At 34.2% G+C, this 11,109-nt stretch overlaps 1 non-coding gene across 1 annotated transcript; it reads right to left on the bottom strand.

The window, feature by feature from the left end:
• Positions 1-8,551: 8,551 nt before the first annotated feature.
• On the bottom strand, positions 8,552-8,678 carry LOC133858213 (small nucleolar RNA SNORD14). The gene has a single exon (XR_009898490.1). It is a non-coding gene; the product is annotated as a small nucleolar RNA SNORD14 (small nucleolar RNA).
• Positions 8,679-11,109: the final 2,431 nt, after the last annotated feature.

Below are 11,109 nucleotides of genomic sequence, written 5' to 3'. Positions count from 1 at the left end.
AAACATTCCTTAATAATTGTCTGAAAATTAAAAAAAAAAAATGCTTTATAGTTGGTCTGAAGAAACAGATTCCATGATAATTGTTGAGAATATAATTATTTGAAAAGAAAAAGTAATTGCTAGAGGACTGAAAAAAAAAAATTAAAAAAAAAAAAAGAAAGAATTGTCTAAAAACTGGACTTTTTTTTTATTTCCATAATGCTTCATTGCATCTATATATATTCAAATGATGGTAATCTTCTAAAGAGAGTACTCATAATCTTCATATGGGTCCTAGAAGTCTTGGAATAATTTTGGATTTGGAGAAACTGACGAGATCATGGGGGCCATCTTCATCTCCTGATAATTGTGACACAACCTCGAGTAATTGTCTTTTGTATTCTTCTTTGGACATTGCATGGGCCAACTAAGCTTGAAAGTGGGTCTTTTGAAGCAAGAATTCACACTAATTTTTTGGAGCACATTCTATTCAACCCTTCGAATAATTTGATCGTAATTAATTATATTGGTCCCACCACTTAATTTGAACTTGTCTAGCCAAAACTGAATACTTAATTACAGTATATGGATTAATTATGTACGTAGGATCCTGACTCATAATGCTTGATAATTTGTTATGTAAATAGAATGGCAATAATTATGGAAAAAAAAGGTGCAAGAGGTGGAGGAATTTGGTAATTTTTTGAGAAAATTTCAAGGGTGCATGGTTAACAAAGGAGGAGGGAGAATAATCGATCTATTCAACTCCAAAAGCATTCCACCCTTGATGAAACCAAGTAGAAAGCTAAGCAATTTCAGTGCGATGTTTATCAAAATGGACAAACCAATTAAGAATGACGATAAAGATTATTTTGGTAGGCGAAGGGATGGTACCAAACATCAGTGTAATCATAATAATTGTAGAATTGGGAAGTAAAAGGTTTAGAAAATTCGTCGGTGGCATATAATTATGACTTACCCCACTAACAATGAGTAATAATTTGTTTAATTTGATCTCTTTCAATCCTTTATCCATAGAGATCAAATTTGCAGGCCATATGGGAGAGGATAATTGAATTACTATCAACTAGGATAAATTCATAAATATGTAGGATTTTATTAATATCTATTGGTTTAAAATGCCCATTTGGAGGAAAAACTTGGGAGATAATACTTTAGAGATCATTAGTTCTAGGGAAAACTTCACTTAACCTCCCATGACCTTCCATCACATTTGTAATTAGGTACCCCTTTAAACTTAAAAAACCCCTAAATTTAGTGTTTATCCATCTTTCAATTTTTATTTTTATTTTTTTTTAATTTCTCTCAACCATTAGGATTTTTGGTTAAATCCCCATGGATGGGTGCCATAATTTCCAAAATAACTCTTCTTTTATTAGGAAAAAAAAATTAAAAAAAAAAAAGGGGTAAAGATTTAGGCTTTGGTTAGGACTTAACGGAATTTGCAACAATACCCATACCTAAATCTTTGAAAAATATTTATATATTTCTTAAAAAAAAAAAAAAAAAAAAAACCCGAGTATTTTGATATTATTTAACGGAAAATCCTAAATGAAATTGAAAAAAAATTGAAAGTTGGATACGCTAAATTGAGAGTTTTTTAAGTTTAGGGAGGTAATTGCAAAAGTGATGATAATTCATGGGGTTAAGTGAAGTTTTTCCTTAATTTTAGAAAATTCATGTTCAAGAGGAAAACAATTAATGGTCCAATTAGGTTTAATAAATTGTAAAACTTATTAAAAAGGGTTGAGTAATCGGTTCAGCTAATAGAGAAGAAAGATTAATAGGGCTTAGTGGATAATTGAGAGGTAAACTAGAGTACTCCAGGGATATTTCCTAATTAAGTCTTCCTGTTTGAGGGGTTCGGGGAAGGACATAAATTTCCTACAAACGAAATTTCTTACAACCCACATATAAAAATGATATGTGTCATTTAAACATGTAAACATGTGAGAATTACATATCTTTTTATTAATGCTATTAAAAAATCATGTAAGAAGCACATACTATATAAATAACATGTGATTCTCATATGCCAAAGGACACATGTCAATCTTATATGTGGGTTGTAGAAATTTCTGTCATTCGGGGAATAGTTCATAAAATTTGTTGGGTAGAAGAAGAATATGAGGATGCAAAATATGTGTTATAATGTGCTAAATTTTTTTATTTATAGGTTAGTGAGTAAGTACAAATATGATAATTAAATATAAAATATACGAAAAAAAAAAAAAAAAAAAGATAACATATTTTTCATATATTCTAACGGAAAAGACGTTAGCTCATCCTTGTTTTTTTTTTTTTTTTTGGTTGAATTTATTCATTATTTCTGAAAAACAAGTGGTAAATTAAGCCAGTGAACCTGAAAACATGAAATAAGATTCCTTGCTAGCTTTAATTAGTTCTTTGAGTTTCAACTTTACATTATTTGTTGCTATCCTGCATTACTGACCTCTTTTTTTTTGGTAGGGGGGGGGGGGGGGCCGCGGGGAGGGCATGTTGTGTTGGCCATTGCTGTCTCCTTTTGCATTTTTTTTTTTTTTTTTAGGGGGGCCATGCCTTTTTTTTGGGGGGGAGTGGGGATATTGTTTGCTATCGCTGTCTCTTTTAGCATTAATATTTAGGGTTACATATATTTTAACGACTTTATTTTTTGTTCATTATGATTCATTTCGTATCGTACACGGTATCTTATTTATGGCTAAAGACGGAGATGATACCTCTGTCCAAAAAATTGACGGAAGTCCATGTCACATGCCTTAAAAAAATCGACACGCGTCCCTATATATAATTAAAAAAAAAAAGAAAAGAAGAAGAAGAAGGGATTTACATGTACAGCTGCTCTTTCCTTGTCAGTCCAGGTTTTAACATAAAATTTAGGGTTAAATACATATTTGCCCCCTGTGCTTTACGACCTTTATTTTTTGCCCACTTAGTTTCACTTTTTATCAAATTTGGTACTTGTGGTATATGAAAAGACGGAAATGGTACCTCTGTCTGATTTCCAGTCCAAAACTAACGTCCACCCACGACATTTTCTGTCATGTTGTTGTCTGGATGTTTTAATATAAAATTTAGGGTTAAATACATATTTGCCCCCTGTGCTTTACGACCTTTATTTTTTGCCCACTCAGTTTCACTTTTTATCAAATTTGGTACCTGTGGTATATGAAAAGACGGAAATGGTACCTCCGTCTGATTTTCCGTCCAAAACTAATGTCCACCCACGGCATTTTCTGTCATGTTGTTGTCTGGATGTTGTTGGAAACGATGTGTAAAGAATTGGGTTCTAGGCTTCAAATTTTTAGATACCAATGACGTGAGTGGATGTTAATTAGTTTTAGACGGAAAATCAGACGGAAGTACCATTTCCGTCTTTTCATATATTACAGGTACTAAATTTGATAAAAAGTAAAATTGATGGGACAAAAAATAAATGTTGTAAAGCACATGAGACAAATATGTACTTAACCCTAAACTTTATAAAGGAACCCAAAGCCATTCTCCTAAAATTTGCTCAAATAATTGAAACTTGAAAGTAAAAAGGTTGTGGTACCTTTTTTGTTTTTTTCGGAGCAAGATATATAGTGTGTGCTTGGATTCTCTTCTTTTTGACGCGCATCAGAGAAAGCATTTGTGGCCAAGTCCAATGTATTAGAACAATGGTGTCTTGTTTCTCATCAACAACGTTTTATTGCGTTGCATGGGTTTGCATACATGCATAATAGTCAACATACGTGTTTCACACAAAGTAACAAATTCTCGTCACTCTTTTTGCATGGTTAAATCAAACAGTACTGGTGCGGGGGGCAAAAGAAACCTTGGATGAATTAAAAAGGCCAATGCAAAGAAAATTGGGGGCAGCAAGAGCATGGGAAAAGGTACTTCGTAGATGAAAAGCTCTTTTAAGAGGCTGCAGAAGGTAAACTGGAATGTTGTGGTTAACACGACTAATGGGTGGTTGGGCATGGGTATCATAGATTCATAATGAGGGATCATGAGAGCTATGTCCTCGCAGTCACGAGAAGCCTGACCAAATTGGAAAAATTAGAGCCTGTCACGGCTGAGATTTTGGCGGCTCTACATGCACCAGAATTCAGCAGAGATCTCGGCTTATTAACATTAAGTTTCTGATTGCATTCTTCATTTTGTATGAAACAATGAGAAATAATGAAAGAATATATGAGAGTAGTATGCCAATTAATAAATAAAGAAGAAAACAAAACTGCAGATGGGCATAACAATGAAAAGAAGATGATGATGAAGAAAAAAAATGGCCAATTTCTAGTCCAAAAATTGTGTGGGAACAATGTATTATCAAGTTATTACAAATTAATGTTTATTTTTCTCCTTTTTCTACTCGGAAGGTTGAACTTCTTCTTGTATATATGAAGTTATAATAACAAGTGAGTTTTGGTAAATCAGCCCAATTGAATCATTTAATTGAGTCTTTTAAATAGTTCTAATGTTTTAAAAAATAGGCCACCAAAATATTAATTAATGATGCAGGACGGAAGGAATTTTTACAAAATAGATCAAAAACTACATAAAAGATAGATAATTCTTACATTATTTCAGATTCTCACCAAAATATAAGAGAGAATGGGTTGAATAGGGCCTCACTCGAAATTATCTCAAACAAAACATCAGTATATTTTCATTCATCATAATCAGTCTATTAGAATAGAACATTATGCTTAAATAGCTTAAGAGGCTAAAACCTAACCCTCATGTGACTGGCCCATTATTGAGTTTCAAATAAAACTAATAACAGAAATAAAACTCATAATCTAAATAAAATTAAATGACCAATTTACTCTTGGAGAAATGATATAAATACATTTCATACACATCTCATTTTCAAATCCACCATTAGATTTAATGTGGGTCCCATAAATCTAATGATGGATTTGAAATTTGGCTGTATGAAAATGTGTAGGAGATGCATGTGTATCGTTTCTCTTATTCTTGTCTCATTCTGCATCAAATTTATTCTTATCTTATTCGTATCTCATTCTAGTTTCTTCAATGTTCTCCTTGAAGGGGATGCTAAGCAAGTGGTAAATGATGTTAATCATGGTTCTCTAAATTTGTCAACGGCTAGCCATTTTATTGAGGGGATTTTTTCAAAAATGCAAGGGCTCAGGTATGCATCTTTGGTTTATATGGATAGAAAGGTTAATAATGTGGCCCATTGCTTAGCAAAGGAGGCATCTAGTAAGGTTGTTGATTTAGTTTGGCTTGAGGATATACCTCATTGTATTTTGCATGCACTACTTAGAGACCGTTCTTATCCCTAGATCCTTTTTTTGAGGATTAGTTTTATTCTACCAACGAAGAAGTTCCAACATTGTTCCCCCAAAAAAAAAGAAAAAAAAAATTAACTTCCAGCATTTACTTTTGTTATCAAATAGCAAATTACTAGCAAGATGTTGAATAAATCAACAACCTTACGAGTTCATTTCTTTTGGTTACTCAAATTAAGAACTAATTAAAGCTAGCATTAATGAATATAATTTACATGTAATTTAAAGCACTAATTAACTGGAGAGGTACTTAATTATGTCCAAATAGATACTTTTGAAAAAAAGAAAAAAAAATTATCATGCAGTCACGTTAACTTCTTATTTCTTCTTTCTTTTTCGTTTTTTTAATCCAAAGCCTAATTGAACGTAAAGACTTATACATAGAGGTCATGCTCTCTAATTAGAGTAATGCTTGCATGGCTCATTGGGCTAAAAAAGTTTTCCCCAATATTGCATTTTTGTGGAGACCAATCATTCACTTCCAATTATTATAAGGAAACACTTTTTTATCGGGATGAAAAAGTGTTCCCAAACATTACTCTGCTCTCTTATATCTTAACGATCACTTAAAAATTCTTTAGGCAAACCTAGCATTAAATCTAAATTCTTTAGAAAATTTTAGACTGTTTTTTAACAATCGTCGATGTATTTATAGATGGTTATATCAGACTGTCTGTAATTTCTAATTACAGACGGTTTTTTTATAACCGTCTAAATTTTTATGGACGGTTTTATTCAAACCGTCTATATTTTCAACGACGGTTAAATTAAACCGACCAGAATTTTTTTTTCCTAACGGTTTAAAAAAAAAAAAAAAAGACTATAATTTTTTTTTAAACCGTCTATAAAAAAATTGTCCAGAAATCCCATTTTTTTTTTGTAGTGTCAACTGGTTTTTTCAATTATACTTTATATATTAATTAGTCTAAGGGCGTAAATTTTCTTTAAACTTGCTTTGAAGAATCTTCTTCAAGCTCCTCTATTAAATTACCATATGTCTCTTAATCATGTACTTGAGAAGTACATAATTTTTTAATAATTCCATTAAAAATTATGTGCTTCTTCCATGTACGTTAAGGGACACATAGCAAATTTATAGATCGGAAGGGAGGGAACATGTCATATTTGATTATTTTCTATTAGAGGTAAAAGAGTATGAATATCAATCATAAGCAATATATATATCACATAAGAAAAGAAAAATTAAATCAATCAATCTTAAGGAAAACGAAATTTAAAAAATTCACAAACATACAAATTCGAGCAATATTTTAATTTACAATAGCACAAAATTCAAGCAAATCTACACAATTACTAAAAAAACAAAAACAAAAATTTAATGCTCATATTCACAAAAAATAAAAATAAAAATCCTCTAAGTTATATATTCATATAAAACATTTCATCCGATTCATAAAAAAATTAATTCTCGTAAACAGTATGTTGGGATTTTTTTTTTTTTTCTCGATTTAATTAAGAAACAAAGATTTGTTCAATGGCTGGAAGCTTGAAATGTTTCTGTTCACTTTCTCATCTTCGAAACTCTCTGTTTGTATTGGTAGTACTCTGTATAATTGGATTGCTATGGTTGTTACAAGATAAATACAAAGTGATTACAAATCATCTTATCTCAACAGATTCATTATCTCTTTTTTGAACTGATTGTTGATTATTATGACATTCCTCCTTATCCTTTTCTCTTCAACTTCAAGTGAATGCTTATTTGGTGGTTAGGAGAGTGATGTCTGCGTTGACACTTAAAACTTCAAATTTATTTGGGAGGCCCATATTGACACTTAGCTTTAAGCTGATAGGAATCCTAGTTAGAATGGGAAGCATAGATAGTAGCTGATTTGCATTCTCATCTTTGTCTTTATTTTATTATATTTAGCTTAATTAGTATTATCGTATTCAGTAGTTGGGTAGTATTATATAGGGATAATTACACTTAACCCCCCTGATTTATCCATGGTGTGGCGATTTACCCCCCAATGTACCAAAATTGGTATATGACCCCCCCGAACTTGCAAATGTGTGGCAAAATCAACATTCTGTCCAATCGACCGTTCGTTTGGACGGAAAATAGGTCACGTGCAAGTCACGTGACCGTTTAAGACAAAGACCCTCCCCAAGTCACATGACTTGCACGTGACCGACTTTCCGTCCAAACGAACGGTCGATTGGACGGAAGGTTGATTTTGCTACATGTTGGCAAGTTCGGGGGGGTCATGTACCAATTTTGGTACATTGGAGGGTAAATCGCCACACCTGGATAAATCAGGGGGGTTAAGTGTAATTATCCCTATTATATATTATACTTATCAATAAAAGTAGTATGGTTATCATAATGTAATGGTAGTTCATTAGGTTTCTTATAGTTTTCCTATAAGATGAAGGGCGATGACAATAAGAGGATAATTAAGAAATATTGTTAAGCGTTTACGGTGATTCCTACCTTAAGTGGAACCTTTATCTATCATAATTCCCTTTTTCCATCTCTATATTTCATCCAACATCACAAATCACGCATCAATTGGTTGTAGACCAATGTCGAATTGGTGTTAGAGTAATGTCGACCCAAAAGGATCGCATCAAGAAATTAAAAGGAGATATGCAGGAGCTTAAGGACAATGTCCAGAAGCTCATGACATCCCAGCAACAGCTCGTCACATCCATGACACCTCCATCAAAGGGCTAGAACGTAATGTGCACGAGTTTATGGAGACTTCATCAAAAATCAATGGCAAAACTTCAAACCCCAACCGCGAACTACAACCTACCATCGAAACCAAGGATCGATGCTCTTTCTATCATTATAATCATCATCGTGACAATCGGGAGGAGCAACCCAATTTCCATCAGCCAATGAAAATGGTTTTTCCTCGTTTCTCTGGCGATGAACCCATTGAGTGGTTGGACCGGGGTGTGCAACTTTTTGTAGGGGTGTAAATCGGGTTCCGGTTCTCGATTATTGGCCAAAACTGAGAACCGGAACCGGGGTGCCCAGTTCTTGAATTTCAAAAACCTGGTCCAGGTACCTTGGGTAACCTGTTTACAATCAAAAGAACAGAACAAACACATACAACAACCAAAGAACAGAACAAACACAAAAATTTCAATAACAAATTAACAATATACAATTCATCAGTCAAAACAATAAATGGGATTCAAAAAATATCTTTCCACGGCATCCATGAGATCCAATCATAACTGTAACTAGTCACAATGATAAAAGTATGGGTACAAGCCTCAGACATCCAAGTAAGGATAAAAAGCAGCACGAGCTCTCAAGCCCGGCGAAAGGCGAAAGCTCTCAGGTGGCCACTGCGAATGTTTTTGAGAAACAAGCCTTTGGATTTGTCATCACCGACAACAACGAAACCCCATATCACAATCACGAATATACCCTTTCTGTTCTTTAGATCTACAAACGATTTAAAGAACAAATTCAACAACCCAGTACAAAGAAAAAAAAAAAAAAAAAAACCCCACTTTGAAGAAGAACTGAAGCAGAGTATACGGCCTAGAGCCGAAGAAAGTCGGAGATGACAGATTCACGGAGATGGGCTTGGCGGCGTTGGAGTATGGAGAGTGGTGGCTGAGACAAGTTGGAGACTTAGAGCGACGCTGGAGACGAGTTGGAGAATGGAGAATTGTAAAATGATGTTAGGTCCAGGGACCCATAGGGTTTTTTCTTATTATTATTATTAAATTAAGTAACAAACCCGGTCCCGGGTTCCCGGGTATAACATGGTCTTGGGAAAACAAGGACCTGGGACTAGGTTCAGCTACCCCAGGTACCAGGTTTTAAATAACTTGGTACTTATTCGGTTTCCCGAACCCGGTTAGTGCCCAAATCCGGTTCCAGTCCGGTTATAACTGGTCCGAATTTACACCCCTAACTTTTTGCTTACCAACAAACGACAGAAGAATAAAATGTGACACTCGCTGCATTTTACCTTGAGGGCAAGGCCAATCAAAAGCAATGGATACAAAAGGTGTATTGGATGGATGGCCAAACAATGACCTGGGAGATCTTTGTGAACGAATTGCTGGCTCATTTTGGGCCAACCGAATATGAGGACTTTGATGAATACCTCTCCCATATCGTACAACAGGGTACCTTACGGGATTACCAGAAGGAATTTGAGCAACTGGCCAATCCGGTGGAAGGATGGCCCCAGAAGGTTCTGGTCGGGACTTTCTTGGGTGGACTTTTGGGGGACATCTCGAACGTGATAAAGATGTTAAAACCTTGCACGCTTCGTGAAACAATTAACTTTAATTTGCTCGAATGCAGGATGAGCAGTTATCGTGAACAAAGGCAACGCCATGAGGCGAGAACTCACCACCAATAGACTGCATGCAACCTATTTCAAGTCAAAGGTCTAATGCGTCCCTACCTCCAACGAAGAAGCTATCATCGGAAGCAATGCAAAAGTGGAGGGAGAAATGCGTTTGTTTCAACTGCGATGAACGATTTACACTAGGCCATCGATGTGAGGTGAAACATTTGTTCATTATTGAAGTAGAACCTGAAGGAGAATAAGGGAAAATTGGAGAGAATTTTGAACACGAGGAACTAGAAGAAATTAAAAAATAAAATAAAAATTCGATCTTGTGGACAAGGCTTGTGTCCAAGGGGGAGCAATTGATAGGAATCCTAGTTAGAATGGGAAGCATAGGCAACAGCTGATTTGCATTTTCATCTTTATCTTTATTTTATTATGTTTCGCTTAGTATTATTGTATTCAGTAGTTGGGTAGTATTATCATTCTTATCAATAGAAGTAGTATGATTATAATAATGTAATGGTAGTGCATTAAGTTTCTATTAATTTCTTATCAGTAGAAGTAGTATGGTTATCATAATGTAATGCTAGTGCATTAGGTTTCTAATAGTTTTTCCTATAAGATGAAGGGCGATGACAATAAGAGGATAATTAAGAAATATTGTTAAGCACATTGTGTTTACGGTAATTCCTACCTTAGTTGGAACCTTTATCTATCATAATTCCCTTTTTCCATCTCTATATTTCATCCACCATCACAAATCACGCATCATAAGCTTTATCACCATTTTTATTATAAGTCGTTTTGGCTATCTTAAAAAAATTTGTCAAGTTAATGTATTGCATTCACCACATATTTTTTATTATTTGTTTTTGTTTTGTTGATGCATTTTTTGAGACACTTTTCCTATAAGGATTTAAGGCCACCACGATTGTATGATGACGAGTTTGAGATGAAACCTTCATTGAATTCAATTTTTCTCTTTCCTGTGAAATAGAAAAATCTTAAAGGATTCCCGGCCAGAGCTAAAGACTCTCTGATGCTTAAGATAGCATCTTTTGCTATTTTTTGAAATATAAAAGTTGAGAATTTTTATTTTTATTTCTTTATTTCTTTATTTCTTTTACATGGATGCTTACCCTTTATGTAGTGGCCAGTTTTTCAAAGGGGAGTTGATTCCCTTATCACGTAGGTCTCAAGACTGGGAAAATGGCATGGCTTTAGACGTGACTAGGTGCCATGTGTCGTTGAGAAAATGCTTTTCGTACTTTGTGCATAGAGATATGATTTCCTCCTAACTTTTCACACAACTATCGTAGATGGCAGGGAATCATAGGTTCTTCGAAAAAATATGAAATTAGAACTATTCTATGATTCCCTGCTACATATGATAGTTTCATAGAATAGTTGTGTGAAAAGTTGGCAATGAATCATATCTCTTGTGCATAAGGCTTGAGATCTGCTAGGGCTTATGCGATGTGTTCTTCCCCTGCCATTTAGTGGATCAAGGG

The sequence above is a fragment of the Alnus glutinosa genome, chromosome 14, assembly GCF_958979055.1.
Source record: "Alnus glutinosa chromosome 14, dhAlnGlut1.1, whole genome shotgun sequence".
Classification (NCBI taxonomy): domain Eukaryota; kingdom Viridiplantae; phylum Streptophyta; class Magnoliopsida; order Fagales; family Betulaceae; genus Alnus; species Alnus glutinosa.
This window is presented reverse-complemented; position numbering and strand designations above follow the sequence as displayed.